We start from the raw sequence: 21,888 nt of genomic DNA on the forward strand, positions 1-21,888 counted from the left end.
AAGCTGTATAGTATGCTGGGATATATTTTCTTTTGTCCTTGTTGGAAAGCAGGTCAGGGTCAATTGGTTGCGTGGCTTGTATCTCTTCAATTTGAAAGTCTGACAAAACATCCAGTTCTTTTGCTCCGTCACTTTGTTTATAGGACGTAAGAATCAAGAGCTAAATTTCATAAATGAAGATGGACAATTTTGCCTTGTATAACAGAGCTTTTCCCAAAGTATTTAGAAGGACAAATATGAAATTACAGGGGAAAAAAATTAGTAAGTATAACAAGGAAAATGTATCCTTGTTGGTTAACTTCTTAACTGTAGTTTTCCAAAAGCTGCTCCAGAAATCTACATAAAGACATCTTAAAATACATAAAAAGAAAATATACTATTCCACACAAGGGCAGTTCCAATTGTGGTAGTACAGCTTCCCTCTCCCTCTCATTCCCGGACTGCTTTACAGTCTCAGTAGTGCCTGTCAAGTCTTATCCTTTCTGCAATGAGTTTGGTGTTTCTGTGTCCCTTGACCATACCAGGAACTCTTGAATGGCTAAGGTGGGAAATAACACCAACTGTACCAGGAGGTCCAATTGCCTGGCCAAGGTGGCGAATGAAAGTGGGAATAATCAATCATCCCCTGACAGCCTTGGAACATACCCTACCTGGACTGTAACTCTGGTAGATTGATATCAGCATTACTGAAATCTTGAGAATTCCAGTAATTGCCAACCCACACTGTGGCCAGGAAGGAAATTTACTGATCAAAGTCAATCATCTTGAGACTGTATAAATGGCGGTACCCAAGGAGGCCCTTTGAGCTCTTCTGGACCGCAGCGGACTGCGCCCAGCATCTCCCTCTTAGTGGGATGCCTCTCTGTGCCCTTCATCTCTGAAGTTTGAGGTTATCTGGACTGAACTACCGGGGTCCCTCATTCCTTCAGACTCAGCCTTTGCCCATTGAGGAAAATAATTTGAAGTGAGTATTTCACTGAACTTGAGGGGAATTTTAACAGGTACCTTTATCTATGCACATTGTCTGTATGTGTGCGTGCATGTGTGAATCAATTCAAATCCTACTAACATATTATTATGATCGTCATAGTGAATTCTTTTTAATCACTTTGTAAATACTAAGTTAACCAAAGATCAATTACTGCTAAAATTCTGTCATTTTTCTCTTTCTCTACAACTATGAACAAACCTTAAATTACTGCTAGACTTTTCTTTTAGACATAAACCGTTGTGATGGAACCAGCCTCACCTAGGTTCCTCTCTGAGAAGGATTTTAGAAGTCAAGGGCAGCCATTCTGAACCTTGTGACTCAAAGTGAGGATTTCCCTTACCACTTATATCTTTTCTTTCAATCTCTGTGTAAATCATTGTATTTAAATCCTACAGGGATTTTGTATTCCATTCATTTGATGCGTAATAGAGTCAGTCTTGCCAACAAAATTTGTTAAATCACATTTTATAAATCTTCTTAAAATAATTTCTTACAAGTACCTGTGATGGTTATTCTTAAAGCAACTAACCACTAATTCACAATATCATAACTTTTATTATATCATGCAAGAAGTACCAAAAGGCAAATGATCAGAAGCTTTTTCCAACAAATCACTGCTAAATTTCAGGTTATTCTGAGACATTGATACGCATGATGACCACCGTTTGATTTGGAGACTAAGACAGAAAGCGGTACACAACTTGAGGGCACTCTCCTTTTTCTAAGGGAGATCAGGGTGCCAGGGTTTTTTCACCAAGCAGATCTTCCTCTAAACAAACATTTTCCTCTCCAGAGTAGATGTTTTCTCTAAAAGATATGTGGTAGTTTGAGAATGTCTGTTCAGCTCTATGTACATTTTATTATCATTTTTTGTCCTATGCAAAACCCATAATTTCTAGATTTTGCAAATAGCTGTTTGACGACAATAAAAAATACCACTACATTAGAACATGAATAGTAGAAGTATATGACATAGCAATACTATGTAGAAAACATTTAAAAAAAGATACATTGAAAGAATCATTTCATGTTGCGCTTGGCAAAATAAAGAATTATTTTCTATGTAGAAATTCTATCCCATTTAAGATATTTTTAGGACATATAAAAATAAAAGAAAAACTTAAAAATAAAAAGAAACCACAAAATAAGAAAGCTATGTTCATAAAATAACATTAGTTTCATCATCTTTCAGCCGTAGGTCAAGGTATAGAAAAGTCACTAAGTAAGCAATAGTTTCAAATTTACTATGTCCATTTAAGGCAAGTGACTTGAATCAAGTTCTCACCTCTTCTTTTACTATCTGAAGAAGTCGTAGTGGTATTCTGAATATATATGTATAGATAAAACTTGACTTCACTCAATAAAGAAAACAGGAATCAAAACTTTGATAGGCAGATGACATCTGTGGATTTATAGTTTACAGTGCAACATCTTTTTTTAAAAAATATGTTTTTTTTCTTTTCCTCTCTCCATTTCTGAGGAGGCACTTTCAGACCCAGTATAACACAAAGACTGTAAACAGAACAGACCTGAAGCCAGGTTTCAGAATAAATTGGTAGAAACCTTGAGACTGCAGAGATGTTACAAACTGAGATACTGTTGAAATCTAGTGTGTTACAAAGAGGATAAAGGTGAAAGTCGTATCAAGGTGCAGTGGCCAAGGGAAAATATTCACAAACCTTGTCCCTGACCCCCAGCCGTGAAAGGTTTCTATTTTTCTAAAAAAAAAAATTTTACCTTTTCTCTATTTCTTTTCTTGTATCCTTCTATTTTAAAAACAATATTTTCTAACACCTGTTTTCAGGAATTCAAAGCCCTTTCAGTTTCAATTATTTTAACATGGGTTTTGGGTTTTTTTATTTTTTTGTTGAACTAGTTTTATGGCATAGAGTAGTAAGCAGCTTTTGTTTCAAAGCCCTTGTCAACTCGTATGGTCAAATCACCAGGTCTTTCATTCTCAGAGTGACTGCCAAAGTCTCTCAGGTGAACACAATATTTGCCATGCACACACATCTGAATTTATTTAGTAATTAATTTAGAAGATATCAAAAGATCGTGTAAGTTTATAGGCATCTTACAGTAAAAATATAGAAAAAAATTTCTACAAACACATGTATTTTTTTGATAACCTAACAAGTACTGTCCACTTTACAAGACATCTGTTAATAGCATGACACCCTACAACTGCATTCAACATACAATTGCAGAAGTCTTTGTTGTCATACCAAATTTTCACTTCTAATTTTTGATAAAAAAGGAACTTTTACTAAGGTCATTCTGACAGATATCAAGAAAGACCAGAATGCCCCGAGTACAGAAGCAGGGACATGCAGAAGTCACCTTATTACTACAAAGAAACATATGATCAAATTTATATATAACCTAATTCCATTCAGGTGCAAATCACTGTAGTAAAGGCAGCCTAATACCTCACGTTGTGAAAGAGTTCTTGCTCCCAGAAAGGATTCTGTCAAATGGCTAGTAAATTAATATTGGGATTCTTAACATTTTCAAGATATGAAGCAATAGGCAGAGCTGGATAGAATATCAGAGCAATTAAGTCTTTAATTTATTTTACTCTTGTTCAATTATGCATAAAAATACCAGACACCCTTCTTTCATTATAACAGCTACAGAGTGTATGAGCAAGTTTCTACATATATCAATTCTAATTACCTTTGAGCAGTTAATAAAGATTATCACAACTCAGAGCACCATGTTTTTAGGTGCATTTTGTCAAATGAGTATCATGAATATTCAGATCATGTTCACTTTAATCAGAAAAAATAATGATGACAAACAGCGATTATTTTTCAGTAAGAGAATCTTTATTATTTAGCATCTGATTTTTTGAAAATACAATACACTTCAGGAATATACGAATTGCATTGTATTTGGAATGTTCAGACTTTGTGACAAGAACATCAAACACAAAATACAAACAAAGAGTTATTATATGCTACTATCCTGCAGCTCCCAGCAAAAAGATCTGAGAAAAAGACTGGTTACTTAGCAAGTAGAACTATCTCCTTTCACCTGTTGTAGAGGTAATCTCTCTTCTACCATCAAGAGGAAAGAGGAAGATTAATCACTTGTATATTTTAAACAATTTTATTTCCCCAACTATTTAAAAACCAAGATTAACAGCAATGCATTACTTGGATTTTTATCTTGTACCTCTATATGTTAAATATTATCTCTCTATTAACTCTAGGTAAACAATAATGAAAAAAATATTACTGCAGTCTTGAATATAAGAGTGCGGTGACTCCCATTCATATAACATTGAAAAAGTACAAATTCTTACATGAAAATGTAGATTAAAGAAGACAAAACTACAAAACAAGGAAGTAAAGATATAAATTAAAATGTGAAGTTAGGCTAACACAATCCACCTTCAAGTTCTTCTTTCCCTTTACCAGTTAAGCAATTTCTTTCACTGAATGTTTGACATGCTCTCGTCTCCACACCGCACAACATTGAATTATTTCAGTTAAAAGAGACTGACAAATTTAGGTCACCCCACATTTCCCCAAGTCCAGAAGTTGAGTCCATGGAGCCTTCACTCTGTTCAAATGCAAAAGGTGTTGTACTTGTGTGTATTAATGCTCCCCAAGTATCTAAAACTCTGCTAAAGGATACACTGAGTCTCCACATCTAGAAAACAGGATCTACAAAGTAATTGTTCCTCTTTCCCTGTCTCTTAACGAATTAAACCTGGTAGGCTAGGAACACCTGGAATCCAACTGGCAGGATCAAATGCCTCACAAAATGCACTTGGAATCATTTCTTACTGAAAAGGCAAAAGCAACAACAATCACATTTTGTCTATATAACTTATCTTTCATCAAGCAACTGGATTCAATTCAGCCTTACAGACACTAGACATGACACTTCCATTTCTGTCCCAAGTACAGCCTAAAAGAGCATCATTCAGCCTTCATCCTGCTCCAGAAGTTTTCAGTGAATATTGAAAAAAAAAGAAAAAATCTGACATTCTGTGTTAGATGCAGCCCTGAACACATCGTTACCTCAACTAAGGCAAAAAGCACCTACCTCTTTGGGCTTTCACAGCTAACCAATATCCTTACTTCATGAGGACTTCTTAGGAGGGAACAAAGGACAGTCAAATACCTAACCTAGGTGAACCAAATGGCAACAATTTTTGTTATTTTTCCCTATTATTTTTTTTTTATATTCTCAGGTAAAATTGATGAAAAATAACCACTTACCCTACTCAGAAAACAAAGACAGTTTAAATGTGCCACTCATAGCAGTATAAACTCAAATAGTAAAGTATTACCATATCCCTCCCATTGCAAGTGAAGATCAGCTTCGAGACCACTCAGGGAACCTGAACATATACAAGTCTATGGGACTCAGAGAGGTGCATTCTGGTGTTCTGAGGGAATTGGCTGATGTAGTCGCCAAGTCACTTTCCATTGTATTTGAAAAGTCATGACAGTCAGGCAAAGTCATCAGTGACCGGGAAGAGGGAAACATCACACCCATTTTTAAAGAACCCTTGGAACTACCAGCTGGTCAGTCTCATCTCTGTGAGATCATAGAACAGATCCTCCCAGAAGAAATTTCAAAACATAAGGAAGAAAGAAAGGTGCTGAAAGGCAGTCGACATGGCTTCATCAATGGAAAATCATGTCTGGCTAATTGAGTAGCCTTCCACGATGGAGTGACTGCATCAGTGGATAAGGAAAGAATTACAGATGTAGTCTACCTGGACTTCTGTCAGGTCTTTGATACTGTCTCCCACAGCATTCTTGTCACTAAATTGGAGAGGTATGGGTTTGATGGATGGACTGTTAGATGGAAAGGGAATTGGCTGGAAGTCTGCATCCAAAGAGTTACTATCAATGGCTCAGTGTTGAAGTAGAAACCAGCAAAGAGTGGTGTCACTCAAGGATCCACACGGGGACCAGTACTATTTAATATCTTCATCAATGATACAGATAGTGGGATCGAGTGCACCCTCAGCAAATCTGCAAATTACATCAAGTTGTGTGGTGCAGTTGATTTGTTTGAGGGAAGGGAAGTGATCCAGAAGGACCTGGCATGTTTGAGCAATGGGCCTATGCAAACTTCATGAAGTTTAACAGGGCCAAGTCCAAGGTCCTGCACCTAGATCAGGGCAATCCTCAAGACCAAAACAGACTGGGGGATGAAGGGATTGAAAGCAGCCCTGTAGAGAAGGACTTGAGGGTACTGGTGGATGAAAAGCTGGACATGACCCAGAAATGTGCGCTCTCAACCCAGAAGGCCAACAGCATCCTGGGCTGCGTCAAATGAAGCGTGGCCAGCAGGACAAGGGAGGTGGTTCTCCCCCTCTGCCCTGCTATTGTGAGACCCCACCTGGAGTCCTTCATCCAGTTCTGGAGTCTTTAGCATAAGAAAGACATGGACCTGTTGAAGCGGGTCCAGAGGGTGGCAATGAAAGTGATCAGGAGTCTGGAGCACTTCCTCCATGAGGAAAGGCTGAGAGAGTTGAGGCTGTTTATCCTAGACAAGAGAAGGCTCCAAGAAAATGTTATAGCAGCCTTCCAGTACTGAAAGGGGGCCTACAGGAAAGATGGGAAGGGACTCTTTGCCAGGGAGTGTAGTGGTAGAATGAAGGGTAAAGGTTTTAACATGAAGGAGGGTAGACTTAGAATGGACATAAAGAAGAATACTTTTACAGTGAGGATGGTGAGACACTGTAACAGATTATGCAGAGAAGTTGTGGGTGCCTTGTCTCTGGAAGTGTTCAAGGTCAAGTCACATGGGGTTTTGGATGGCGTATTCACAGAATCACAGAATAGTAAGGGTTGGAAGGAAGCTCTGTGGGTCATCTAGTCCAACCCTCCTGCCGAAGCAGGGTCACCTACAACAAGCTGCACAGGACCCCGTCCAGGCGGGTCTTGAATATCTCCAGAGAAGGAGACTCCACAGCCTCCCTGGGCAGCCTGTTCCAGTGCTCCATCACCCTCAGAGGGAAGAAGTTCTTCCTCACGTTCAGGAGGAACTTCCTATGATTCAGTTTGTGCCCATTGCCCCTTGTCCTGTCACTGAGCACCACTGAAAAGAGCTTGGCCTCATCCTCCTGACACCCACCCTTCAGAAATTTATAAGCATTTATTAGGTCCCCTTGCAGCCTTCTCTTCTTCAGGCTGAACAAGCAAAGTTCCCTCAACCTCTCCTCGTAGTGGAGATGTTCCAGTCCCCTCACCATCCTCCTAGCCTTCCGCTGGACTCTCTCCAGTAGCTCTTCATCTTTCTTGAAGTGGGGAGCCCAGAACTGGACACAGTACTCTAGATGAGGCCTCACTAGGGCAGTGTAGAGGGGAAGGAGAACCTCCCTCGTTCTGCTGGCCACACTCTTCTTGATGCACCCCAGGATCCCATTGGCTTTCTTGGCAGCCAGGGCACACTGTTGGCTCATGGTTAACCTGTCGTCCACCAGCACACCCAGGTCCCTCTCCGCAGAGCTGCTCTCCAGCAGGTCCACCCCAAGCCTGTACTGGTGCATGAGGTTGTTCCTCCCCATGTGCAGGACCCTGCATTTGCCTTTGTTGAACCTCATCAGGTTCCTCTCTGCACAGCTTTCCAGCCTGTCCAGGTCACACTGAATGGCAACACAGCCTTCTGGTGTATCTACCACACCTCCCAGTTTGGTGTCATCAGCAAACTTGCTGAGGGTACATTCTAACTCTTCATCCAGGTCGTTGATGAAGAAGTTAAACAAGACTGGGCCCAGTACTGACCCCTGGGGGACACCACTAGTTACCAGCCTCCAACTAGACTCAGCGCCGCTGATGACAATCCTCTGAGTTCTGCCATTCAGCCAGTTCTTAATCCACCTCACCGACAACTCATCCAGCCCACACTTCCTCAGCTTCCCTAGGAGGATATCATGGGAGACTGTGTCGAAAGCCTTGCTGAAGTCAAGGTAGACAACATCCACGGCTCTCCCTTCGTCTACCCAACCAGTCATGTCATCGTAGAAAGCTATCAGATTGGTCAGGCATGAATTCCCCTTGGTGAATCCATGCTGACTACTCCTGATAACTTTCTTTTCTTCCACTTTCTTGATGATGGCCTCCAGGATAAGCTGCTCCATCACCTTTCCCGGGATGGAGGTGAGGCTGACCGGCCTGTAGTTCCCTGGGTCCTCCTTCTTGCCCTTTTTGAAGACTGGAGTGACATTGGCCTTTCTCCAGTCCTCGGGCACCTCTCCTGTCCTCCAGGACCTCTCAAAGATGATGCAGAGTGGCTCAGCAATGACATCCGCCAGCTCCCTCAGCACTCGTGGGTGCATTCCATCAGGGCCCATGGATTTGTGGACGTCCAGATCGCTTAAGTGATCCCTCACACAGTCCTCCTTGACCAAGGGAAAGTCGTCCTCTCTGCAGACTTCTTCTCTTTCCTCTGGGGCCTGGGATTCCTGAGGGCCAGTCTTAGCACTGAAGACTGAAGCAAAGAAGACATTCAGTAGCTCTGCCTTCTCCGCATCCTCCGTCACCAGGACACCAGCCTCATTCAGCAGTGGACCCACATTGTCCCTAGCCTTCCTTTTGCTGCTGATGTAGTTGAAGAAGCCCTTCTTGTTGTTTTTGACATCCCTTGCCAGCTTCAATTCCAGATGAGCCTTGGCCTTCCTCGTCGCATCCCTGCATGCTCTCACCACGTTCCTGTACTCTTCCCAAGTGGCCTGCCCCTCTTTCCACATTCCATGGACCTTTCTCTTCTGCCTGATCTCCGTAGAAGCTCCTTGTTTAACCATGCAGGTCTCCTGCCTCCTTTGCTCGAGTTCTTTCTCAGGGGGATGCATTGCTCCTGTGCATGGAAGAAGTGTTGTTTAAAGAGCGACCAGCACTCTTGGACCCCCCTGCCTTTGAGAGCCCTGGCCCACGGGATTCCTCCGAGTAGCTCCTTGAAGAGGGCAAAGTCAGCCCTCCTGAGGTCCAAGGTTTTGATCCTGCTTATCGCCCTGCTTCCTCCACGTAGGATCCTGAACTGGACCATTTCATGGTCACTGCAGCCGAGTCTACCTCCAACCTTCACATCCTCCACCAGTCCCTTCTTGTTTGTTAACACAAGGTCCAGCAGCGTGCCTTTCCTTGTTGGTTTCTCCACCACTTGCATCAGAAAGTTATCATCGATGCTCTGTAGGAACCTCCTGGATTGTGCCTGCCTAGCTGTATGGTCTTCCCAGCTGATGTCAGGGTGGTTGAAGTCCCCCATGAGAACCAGGGCCTGTGACTGTGAGGCTGCTTGCAGCTTCCTGTAGAAGGCCTCATCAACCTCCTCCCCCTGGTCAGGTGGCCTGTAGTACACACCCACCGTAATGTCACCCTTATGAGCCTGTCCCTTAATTCTAACCCACAAGCTTTCAACTTGTTCCTCATTTGCCTCCAGGCCCAGCTCAATGTATTCTACTTGCTCCCTCACATATAGAGCAACTCCCCCACCTCTCCTTGTTGGTCTGTCTTTCCTAAAGAGTCTGTAGCCATCTATGACAGCATGCCAGTCATGCGAGTTGTCCCACCACGTTTCTGTGATGGCAACCAAGTCGTAGCCGTCCTGCTGTATAATGCCTTCCAGCTCCTCCTGTTTATTGCCCATGCTACGAGCATTTGTGTAAACACACTTGAGCTGGGCTGTCAATCTCACCCCTGGCCTTGGCACTCCAAGCCTAGGCTCATCCCTAGTGAGCTGGGCAATATCCCCTTCCCCCTTCGAACCAAGTTTAAAGCCCTCTCAATGAGCCCCGCCATGTTCTAGTGAAAGATGTCCCTGCCCATGTCAGGGAGGTTGGACTAGCTGACCTTTGAAGGTCCCTTCAAACCAAACCGTGCTGTGATTCTTTGATAGACACTTTGCTGGGGGCAGGAGAGGCAGGAAGATATTACAAGTGGCTGAACCATTGAAAAAGCTTTGATCACAACCTGAACTTTTTAACTTACTACAGTAAGGTAGTCTTGAGACAAATCTGGAGGAAAGCAGCTTTCATTAGTTCTATTAGTCATTTTGTTAGCAAGAAACATGGTCACACTTCACTTAGGAATTTCAAATGATCTTGCACAGTGTTGTGTTAAAAACAGCACAGGGGAGTTCTGCTTTTTTTATTTTGCTTTCCTTTGTGTAGTTAAATGAACACAATATCTCTGCATTTCACTTTATCATCACTGACTATCCTTTTCCAATTTTGGGCACAGGGAGTGACCTTGCAATAATTTGAACGAGTGATACTACGCTTTCTTCCCACTTGAAATGGCCAGACTTCTGTAGTATCTCCTCATTTTTGCTATTGCCTAAACAATTCTGTTCTAAATGAAAACAAGGAGAAAAATAGTAATATGTACCAAAAAAAGACACACTTTAAAAGCTGGTGATTTAAGGATGTGAAAATTTTTCACACAGCTCAATTCAGCTGGCACCATACATTACATTCTTACTTAGCTCAATGAAAAACATAGTCAGATTCCCAAAATCAAGGTTTTTGTGATTTTGTATAATTTCCACTAGCATACAGTTATATATGAGTAAGCATCTTTTAAAAACTGTACGTTTCATATCTGAATAATCTCAAGTGTTAGTCTTTCAAACACTCATAAATATTTATTCTCTTAACAAGAATCTATTATAAATGTTTTTGTTTATAATCTAGAGTTAATTAAAGTGTGTTAGATTCAGTGTTGCTCCTTATTAAGCTCATTACTACTTATTCAATAATTTATTGATATTTAACAAATACAAATAGTGTCTTAATATATCTAATCTAAAATCCTATTTGATTATAAACTGAGCTGTAGAAATATTCAGCAGGGCAGTAGCTTCTGCTCTGTTAATGATGTTTTATTTATGCTCCTAACCTTATTTCATTTATGATGCGTAATCTACTTGTACTAAGTTCTAATGCAAGATGCTATAATAATGATAGCTATCACCTTTACAAAGCTGAAGTACAGTGATGTTGTCTTTCAGGCAGCAGCTGCATCATGAAATACCTTTTTTACCAGGAAGGTAATCCTTCTCTCTCCCTATATGCTACATATTTCACTTTTGAAGTCATGGTTCTTCGGCAGACTATGCATTGCTTTGGCAAAACTTACAGGCCTTCATAAAGACAACCAAGGACTGCTTACAACAACACTAAGAGATAGGAAATAAAATAATTTCAGTAATTAGCTTTAAAGTGGTTTGTATTATGTTTTTCTTCTTATTGAGGTAGGGTACTTTTGAAGAGGGTAGCAGTTATTTTTCTCAATGGACAAACCATGCTTCCTCAAAGGACTTTTTAAATATTCCTTAAGCCAATATATAAACTTTTCCAAAATGTACAACCTACACAGTTTTTCCACAGAAAAGATGTTACTGTTAGACTGAAAAACTCTGCTGCCTTTTAGAGGCTGCACGTGGCATGGACCACCCTGGTCCCAGGAACTTCTCTGGGAGTACCCATCATCAGAACACAGGCAGATTAACAAGGTCTTCAGGGAGGCTGCATCAGCTGGTTGGTAGTGAAAATCTGCTGTTGCCCAAACTTAGACCATGATTTCAGTATCAAGGTTTCACCTTATAAATCAGATAATTCAGGCTGGAAGGAACCTAAGGAGGTTTTTAGTCCTACCTCCTTCTCAGATCAGACCAGGACTGATATAAGACCAGGTTGCTCAGTGTTTTATCCATCTGGGTCTTGGACATCTCTGTGCATGGAGATGACACTATCTCTGGACAAGCTGTTCCAATATTTCTCTGTCTTCATGGTGAAAATACATTGTTCTTGCAACAGCTGAGCAACACAAACATATAAAACCTGCCAGTAAAGTAACCCAGTTAAAAAAAAAAGGTACTTAAAATAGGTCCTCAGGCAGTTTTAAGCATTCCTACCTCTATATAGAAACATCTTTTTTAAAACATAGGACATTTAAAGCAAGAAAAATGGAGAACTCCAACCCTAGAGAAACTTGATATAAAGTTTAAACTAAGAAAAAGTTTTGAGATGTTTAACCTGTTATGAATTCTACTGTTTGGCTTTTTTAATTAGAACTTTCTATGCCCTACTTGTAATCAGAGAGCCACAGAGCTTGTTGATAACACAGTCTTTAAAGACCTAATTTATTTTCATGAAGACTGCTACAAGGACAGGGAAAAAGTAATTAAGTATTATCTCTTTTTTTCATAATAACCATAAACTTATTAAATGACTAATAGTCAAAGTGTGTGAATACCACATCTATTTTAGCACCATTTAGTCCTGAACACTTAAAGAGAAAATGTTTGAGTTAACAAAACACAAAATTATTTACAGAACTATGATAGTCCACTGAAATCTTAACATCAGCATACACATGTAGTCTCTCAAATGGACTGGAGTTTCAGGTTCTTTTGAACAAGATAGACCACTCTTTGCAAGAAGCCTTCAAGAATTTTGTCTGACTATTTTGTTTTCATGTTGTTCTAAAAAGTCCCCACTTTCAATCACTATGCTGTAACTTTAGCAAAACATTCTCAAATATTCATAAATATTCTTTATAAATGAGAGTGATTTAATTTCCATTTTTTTGAGACCAGCTGTTGTGGTTTAACCCCAGCCAGCAACTAAACACCACACAGCTAGTTTCTCACTTGCCCCTGGTGGGATGGGGGAGACAACCAGAAGAATAAAACTGAGAAGAACTCATGGATTGAGATAAAAATGGTTTAATACATAAAGCAAAAGCTACACATGCACTCAAAGCAAAACAAGGAATTCAGTCATTGCTTCCCATCATCGGCAGGCAGGTGTTCAGCCATCTCAAGCAAAGCAGGGCCCCATAACATGCAACAGTTATTTGGGAAGACAAACACGGCCATTCCAAAAGTCCCCATTTCCTTGTTTTTCCCTCAGCTTTTATATTGCTGAGCATGACTTCATATGGTATGGAACATCCCTTTGGTCAGATGGAGTCAGCTGTCCCAGCTGTGTCCCCTCCCAATCTCTTGTGCACCCCCAGGCCTCCTTGCTGGCGGGATGAGATGAGACGCAGAGAAGGCCTTGCAGCTGTGTAAGCACTGCTCAGCAATACTGAAAGCATCCCTGTGCTACCAGCACTGTTTTTAAGCACAGATCCAGAACACTGCTCCATATTAGCTACTAAGAAGAAAATAAACTCTATGCTAGCCAAAACTAACACATCAGCTGATCAAGAGTTTTGATGTTGCTTTTACATTAAAGTATATACTTTATAAAAAACCTTCTAAATAACATGGCTAAATATTAATCTCAGTTCTGCAAGATTATTTCTTAACTGAAAGTAGACATACAAAAGAGAAACATAAAAATATTTAACAAAATCTATATAAGCAGCTTATAAGATGTTAAGATGCATATGAAGTAGGCAATGTAACTTCAGTAGTTGAACACACAGATGCCCATGAAAACCTAGTTAGACAATCATTTGTGTACTTGTACATTTGCAATCTGATAATAAAGTGTGAAAAACATTTGGGATTTTTTTTTCTTTGCAATTGGGCATACACACCTAACCATGAAAAAATTGCTGTGCTAATTCCCCCCTTCCCTTTAGCATAATTTTCACTCCTTTTTGTTAGATAATTACAACTTGTACAGGTCAGAAGTTAGTTTCCATAAAGCTGCTATTGATGAGGAGCAAATGAGGTACTCAGGAGAAAATGAGTTTTCCAGGAAAAAAAGACTTGTCCCAGGACTGTCAGTAAAGAATGGGGCTAGATTTTCCCAAAAGTAGACTCAGAAAGCATTATTCTAAGGACAGTTTTAGAAAAATGTTAAACATCCAAAGAAAATAAATATTTGTGCCAAAACTGTTATGGAACATTCACTGTTAAGGTCTTTTGGGATCAACAATGAAGAGTAACCAAGTGTCTAAAGACTTCTAGTATTTTCATTTAAAGACTGGATGATCACCCAAATGCATTCACCTGAAAGTGGATCTTACTCCAGTCTTCTAACCACGTGTATTGGCACTATTTCCAAAGCTAGCATCTTTGTCTAAGCTAGCTCTTTCTTTTAGTGTTAGGGAACATCTTTGCAGATGTTTGTCCATGGAGAGTGAGGAGACGAAAATGCTCACAGAAAGCTACAGTATTATTCCAGTTCCTCTGACACGCACTGCTGAAATTTTCATGGAGAGTTCAATTTTTCATAGATACAGCACATGAAATGTGATCTTTCCTGGAGTTGCTATTGACAGTATTGTGAAATATAGCAGAGTATCCTTTGTTACAAGCATATAAAGGCTGTCTCGGTGCCCCTTTAATGACTTTACTGTTAGATGCAATCAAAGGATCAAATAAGCCTTGTAAACATCCCCTGGCATCATGTGATGGGAGTGTATTCAGTTAGACACTATAGTTAAATCCTTATGTATAGTTTTGAAGTATGTCAGTAACACTGCCGAGTCGTGCCACACAATAATCATTTAGGGTTTAAAATCTGTGCTTTTAATTATGATGTAACTCAAAGGGTGATTGGAGTAACTTCATTAAGTAGTGAAGATTTCGTAAAACTTTCTCATAGAATGTGCTCGACATTTTTGAAATGAAATTAAACATAACCATTTCAACAGGTCAAAATACATTTAATACCCAAGAGACCTTTGGAGAAAAAGAATTAACTTAATAAGAAATTGTCATTGAAATACATTAATAAAAGCATTTTCTCATTGGTACAAGTAATATCAATCTTGTTTTATACCTAGCCCTTGTGTACAAATTACCAATTATTTTTCTTTTCCCCCATAAAATCTATAATACATGTTTGGAAATGAAAGAAAATACTTGCAGGCACAAAGCTGCCATGTAAAGTTGACATAGACCAAGAATTTTTTTTTCCCCAAAATCATCAAACACCAAATATTTATGTATTTCCTGTCAATCAAAGTCAGAAATAGAAGTGTCTATTTCAGTTCACTTACATTCTTCCTTACTTTATTCCGCCTTGGAGAAGAACAGTGCTTATAAATGGAAGTAAAAATTATGGAAGTTACAATTATTCAGAAAATCAACAAAGCTAGAAAAACTTTACTGGCATGCAATCATAAAAATGGTTCTATTTCATTGGAAAGAAAGCTCTTAGGGCTGTTTACTTCCTACATTTGTTTTGAAATATTATTGATTTAATTACACCCTAAAGCTATCTCAGATATTATCATGACAGTATTTAATGATGGTTTTCAGAAGGTAATTTTCCTAATTATTCTGATACTGATTCTTCCTTCAAATTCACCTTGGATCAAAAACATGACTTGCACACTGTTTAAAATAAAATAGATACATTTTCTCAGGATAGTAAAAAAAAAAAGATCATTCAGGTTCAAATAGAAGTCTTCATTATTTTCATGGAAATGTGATACTAACCTGGTCCCTCCATTGCAGTAAACTCTACAGGAACCATTCAGTTCAGAAGAATCTTCAAGACCTCCTCATGTATCCTTCTCATGCACCAGGTTCACCCAGTGATTCAATCAACTGACAATTCAGATGACAGACACCATTTTAGCCCTGAACTTCCTGGCAGGACTCATAAGAGATTTTATTTTATCATTCAGAGCAATAACATCATCAGTATCCTACTATAGGCTACATCCCTGTCGTGATTTTACCTGGCAGGTGGCAACAAGGACCACGCAGCCACTCACTCACTCCTTCTCCCGGAGCTGGGATGGGGAGGGGAATGGACAAGTAGTAAAACTAGTGGATTGAGATAGAGACAGTTTAATAAGACTACAAAGGAAAAAAAATAATACAATATGCAAAACTATCAATACACAATACAATTTTTTTCTCACAGCCCGATGACTTATTTGCAATCAGTCCCTGAGTAGCGACTGTGGAACTCATGGTTCTGAAAAGGTTTGAACTCATGGAAAAAAGAGAGTTTAACTTCTAGAAAAGAAGATTCCTGCCCTGTGGCCAGGTCCCATTTATACACTGAGCATGACTTCTAACATATGGAATATTTGCATTTACCACCTTGGCTATCTGTCTGGCAGTGCTCACTCCCAGCTCCTGCATACCTGCTCACTAACTGAATATGAGAAACTGGAAAAAGTCTTTAATTTCTTAGCAACAATTAAAAACATCAGTATTATCAACATTCTTCTCATACTAAATCCAAAACACAGGAGATACGGGGTGAAAAAATAACTCTAAACCAGCCAAAACCAATGCAAAACCTTAACTACTTAACATAGACCTATGGACACAGGTGTGAAATAAATTTCAAGCGCTTCAGAAAAAAGGAAAAATATAGAATTGGAACTAAGAATGGCTACTCTATTTGACTATTCTACTAGAATGTATGTGAATGAAAATTAATGTGAACTAAAATTAATGCAGTATCAGAACAAGTAATTATTTAATTCTGTGTCTTCCTGCTCATAAAGTTCCATATAATTTGTCTTAATTGTCACAGCATTGTATTATTTATTCACTGCACTTCATTAATTAATTGATCTATATGAACTTTAGTGCAAAGATGACCTTCAACACAGTTTTTACTTTTTAATGCATTCATTTGAGTGATGACTTCTGCTCACATTCACGCCTCTGGCCTGCCAGAAAGACAGCATAGTTTAATGACACTGTTATGGCCAGCATGATCCCTGACACAGGTAAGAATCCACCTCAGTCAAAAAACTTCTTCTTCTATGTAACACAAAATTCTTCCACTTTTATACAACCTTGACAGAGTTACACACAGATCTCCACATATTCTTATGCAAGTACTAATTGGATCTGTTGTCTACTAATTCATTTTGTATTTTCAGTACAGGCATCCTTCTTCTATGATTATCACAGAATCACAGAATGGTAGGGGTTGGAAGGGACCTCTGTGGGTCATCTAGTCCAACCCACCTGCCGAAGAAGGGTCACATACAGAAGGCTGCAGAGGACCTTGTCCGGGAAGGTCTTGAATATTTCCAGAGAAGGAGACTCCACAACCTCCCTGGGCAGTCTGTTCCAGTGCTCTGTCATCCTCAGAGGGAAAAAGTTCTTCCTCATGTTCAGGCGGAACTTCCTGTGCCTCAGTTTGTGTACATTGTCCTTTGTCCTGTCGGTGGGCACACTGAAAAGAGTCTGGTCCCATCCTCCTGACACCCACACTTCAGATATTTATAAGTATATATTAGGTCCCCTTGCAGCTTTCTCTGCTTCAGGCTGAACAAGACCAGCTCCCTCAGCCTCTCCTCATAGGAGAGATGTTCCAGTCCCCTCACCATCCTCCTAGCCCTCCGCTGGACTCTCTCCAGTAGCTCTTCATCTTTCTTGAAGTGGGGAGCCCAGAACTGGACAGAGTACTCCAGATGGGGCCTCACTAGGGCAGTGTGGAGGGGAAGGAGAACCTCCCTCATCCTGCTGGCCACACTCTTCTTGATGAACCCCAGGATCCCATTGGCTTTCTTGGCAGCCAGGGCACACTGCTGGCTCATGGTTAACCTGTCGTCCACCAGCACACCCAGGTCCCTCTCCGCAAAGCTGCTCTGCAGCAGGTCCACCCCAAGCCTGTAGAGGTGCAGGACCCTGCACTTGCCCTTGATGAACCTCATCAGGTTCCTCTGTGCCCAGCCTTCCAGCCTGTCCAGGTCACGCTGAATGGCAGCACAGCCTTCTGGTGTAACTACCACTCCTCTCAGTTTTGTGTTGTCAGCAAACTTGATGAGGGTACATTCTATCTCTTCATCCAGGTCATGGATGAAGAAATTGAATAATACTGGGCCCAGTACTGACCCCTGAGGGACACCACTAGTTACCAGCCCCCAACTAGACTCAGGGCCGCTGATGACAACCCTCTGAGCTCTGCCATTCAGCCAGTTCTCAATCCACCTCACTGACCATTCATCCAGCCCACACTTCCTCAGCTTCCCTAGGAGAATGTTATGGGAGACTGTGTCGAAAGCCTTGCTGAAGTATAGGTAGACAACATCCACGGCTCTCCCCTCATCTACCCAGCCAGTCCTGCCATCATAGAAAGCTATCATCAGATTGGTCAAGCATGATTTCCCTTTGGTGAATCGATGCTGACTACTTCTGATAACCTTCTTTTCTTCCACTTGTTTGATGATGACCTCCAGGATAAGCTGCTCCATCACCTTTCCCAGGATGGAGGTGAGGCTGACCAGCCTGTAGTTCCCTGGGTCCTCCTTCTTGCCCTTTTTGAAGATTGGCGTGACATTGGCCTTTCTCCAGTCCTCAGGCACCTCTCCTGTCCTCCAGGACCTTTCAAAGATGATGGAGAGTGGCTCTGCATGCTTTGTATAGTTTTCCCCACAATATTTATGAAATTACTATTTTCCATTATATTTTATGTGATGAAAGATACATTGTGTGAAATAAATGTGGAATGTTTTGTACTCGTGTTCTTGGGATCTCGTGCTTTCACCATATATACAAACTGAGCTACTTGGCTGTTCCCAGTTCATTGGTATCAGTCTTAATTTTCCAAGAGAAAATTATTTTAAACATTACTCCTTACTGTTTGGTCACCTTACTACACAGCAGCAACTTTAAAAGATCTAAATAAAGGATTCTGAACTTGAAGCATTCAGATGCTTTCCAAACAATGTGACGTGGCCTTTGCCCAGCACAGATCTTCAAACGAGCTAGGTTTTTATAATCATTTTAGACTGATTAAAAAATAAAGTGTCTTTTAATGAAGAACAATCCATTTATAAAATTTAAACATTTAGATAATCTTAAAAAATCAGATCTTCATATTTACTCTTTTTTGACTGTAATGTTAAACATCTAAGAAATCAGTTAAAATAATGCTTGTCTCTTTTTTTAGACTTTTTTTTCAATTAAAATATTTTCACCGTTCTGAGCAGTTGATGTCAAGGCAAAATGTACTTCCTCCCTCCATGCAGATATAGTGCACGCTCAGTACTTATACCTTGCGTTTGGAATATAAGTTACACATTAAGACAAGTATTTAGATGTACCAGTAAAAACTATGATAACTGCCATTTGGGGAATTGTTTTGTAATTAGTTGCTGAAACCCACACTCCTCTGAAATTTCTTGAGCCCTACAAAGTTTTATAATCACCACATGCTTAAAGGTTCTGCTGTGCAAGGTGCTGTCAGGCAGCATGTGATGTGCCCTTCTTTAGTGGATTTCTAAGACACTGGGTAGGTGGAAACAGAAGCACTTCACAACAGGCAATGAAAAAACTTGGGATGAGGAAATGGCATGAGCTGATTACTCACAAGCTGTAGAAGTTTATAAACATCTTTTTAAAAGGTTGAAATAACAACAGGGCAAAAAAATAATCAGGAAATCTAGGATTATCCCCACTGAGATCTTAGAAATGTGGTGACCAAAAGTTAGTATTCTCCCAATTGCTGTGTCTTCACCTTGATCAGGCCTGTTGGGTGGACATGGAATAAAATGTTTGTAGAAAAAAAGTCCATAGGGTACGTGGAAGTATGTTCACATCTCACATTAAAAGAATCCAAACCCTCAAGCTTTCTCCCCCGAAATATTCTGGGACTTCTACCAAACCATGAAAATGGGTAAAAACAACCACATCTGCATGCAACTGCAACTGACAGGAGTAAATTCTCTTTCAAGTTATGAATTTATTTTTTAAAACTGCACACAAATGAGCATTCCTACATGTAACTTGTAGTGTAATGGATATGCCTGCTTTTAAACTATGTAGTCCCAGATAGACTATAAAGGACTATTTTCTTTATATGTGGAGATAAAATGCAGTTTTAGTTATAAAAAACAAAGAACAGACATACTACAGTTACAGTTTTAAATAAGTCTAAAGCAGTGAACAAAATATACATGTTTATTCACCAGGTGTAGCAGCACAGTGATCAAGCCTCGATTCACAGTAAGTTTTGAAAGTCAGCATGATTTATAATGTGGGTATAGAGGATTTTGTACAACATATCCCATATGGCTTACAGCTTATTCTAATCTCTATAGGTACTTCTGCATTTCAATACAACTACTAAAGATGCATTACTGTGAAATACCACTTAGTAATACAGCACACCAGCCTCTACTCTACTGTGCAGGAGACCTTCTGGACAGGTGCAGTGGACACCAAGTTCTGCTCTAGCAGAGTGTTCTGCTGTTGGAGAACAACATTACTTTCCTCAGTCTGTAAAGCAATTGTATAACTATTAGCAAGCAACAGTGAGAAACACAAATGGCGTGTTATAACAGTGTCTTTAAAACATCACACTGACTAGACCTATAAAAGGAAAAAAAGCAAAAACGGGCTCAAGAGATCCTTAGTACTTCTCCAAGTACATGATGCATACAAGGACTGCAAAATCTTACATGCAAGTAGTTCAGTAAGACATGTAAACAGGGCAGCTGTCTGAGGCATGTGCTGTGTTCGACCAGGATGTACTCCACTTACCAATCATGTAAATTTGTGCATGTGAATTAATGCAAGTAAATTCAATTTTACTACAGATTTCAGTATCAGACAAGACAGTTCTCAAAACCTGGAGAAGTAAGCTAGCAGAATGGAAACTTTGGATTCCAGGAGGATAGACAGTGGCCTGTTTAGGAGCCTGGTTGACAGACTCCCTTGGTATGCAGTCCTGAAAGATAAAAGAGTCCAGGAAGGCTGGACAGTCTTCAGGAAAGAATTCTTAGAGGCGCAGGAGCAGGCTGTCCCCATATGCCAAAAGATGAGCTGTCGGGGAAGAAGACTGCGCTGCCTGAACAGAGAGCTTCAGCTGGAACTCAGGAGAAAAAAGAGAGTTTATGACCTTCGGAAGAAGGCACAGGCAACTAAGGAGGACTACAGGGACATTGTGAGGTTATGCAGGGAGAAAATTAGCAGGGTCAAAGCTCAACTGGAAGTTAGTCTGTCTACTGCCTTAAAAGATGATAAAACTATTTCTATAAATATGTTAACAACAGAAAGAGGGCTAAGGACAAACTCTATCCTTTATTGGATGTGGGGGGAAACACAGCAACAAAGACTGAGGAGAAGGCTGATGTACTCAGTGCTGTCTTTGTCTCACTCCTTAACAGTAAGACTAGTTGTTCTCAGAGTACCCAGCACCCTGAGCTGGAAGACAGGGAAGGGGAGAAGAATGAAGCCCCCATAAACGGAAAAGAAATGGTTAACATTCTGCTACACCACTTAGACAGACAGAATTCTATGGGGCTGGATGGGATCCACCCAAGGGTACTGAGGGAACTGGCAGCAGTGCTCACCAAGACACTGTCCATCATTTACCAGCTGTCCTGGCTAACCAGGGAGGTACTGGTTGACTGGAGGTAAGCAAATGTGACAACCATCTGCAAGAAGGGCTGGAAGGAGGATCTGGGAAACTACAGGCCTGTCAGCCTGACCTTGGTGCCAGGGAAGGTTATGGAGAAGATCATCTCAAATACCATCACACAGCACGCATAGGACAAGCGGGTGACCAGGTCCAGTCAGCATGGGTTTAAAAAGGCAGGTCCTGCTTGACTAATCTGATCTTCTTCTATGACAAGGTGACCCACCTAGTGGATGAAGAAAAGGCTGTGTATGGTGTCTACCTGGACTTTAGTAAAGACTTTGGCACTGTTCCCCACAGCATTCTCCTGGAGAAACTAGCTGACCATGGTTAAGGGAGGGTGTACTTTTTGCTGGGTAAAAATTCAGTTGGATGTCTGAGTCCAAAATGTTGTGGCGAATCAAGTTAAATCCAACTGGTGGCCAGTCACGAGTGGTGTTCTCCAAGGCTTGGTATTCGAGTCAGTTCTGTCTAGTATCTTTATCAATGATCTGAATGAGAGGATCCAGTGCCTGAGTGCATGCTCAGCAAGTTTGCAAATGACAACAAGTTGGGTGGGAGTGTCGATCTGCTCGAGGGTAGGAAGGCTCTGCAAAGGGATATGGACAGGCTGGATTGACGGGCT

Source organism: Opisthocomus hoazin, chromosome Z (genome assembly GCF_030867145.1).
Source record: "Opisthocomus hoazin isolate bOpiHoa1 chromosome Z, bOpiHoa1.hap1, whole genome shotgun sequence".
In the NCBI taxonomy this organism is placed as follows: Eukaryota; Metazoa; Chordata; class Aves; order Opisthocomiformes; family Opisthocomidae; genus Opisthocomus; species Opisthocomus hoazin.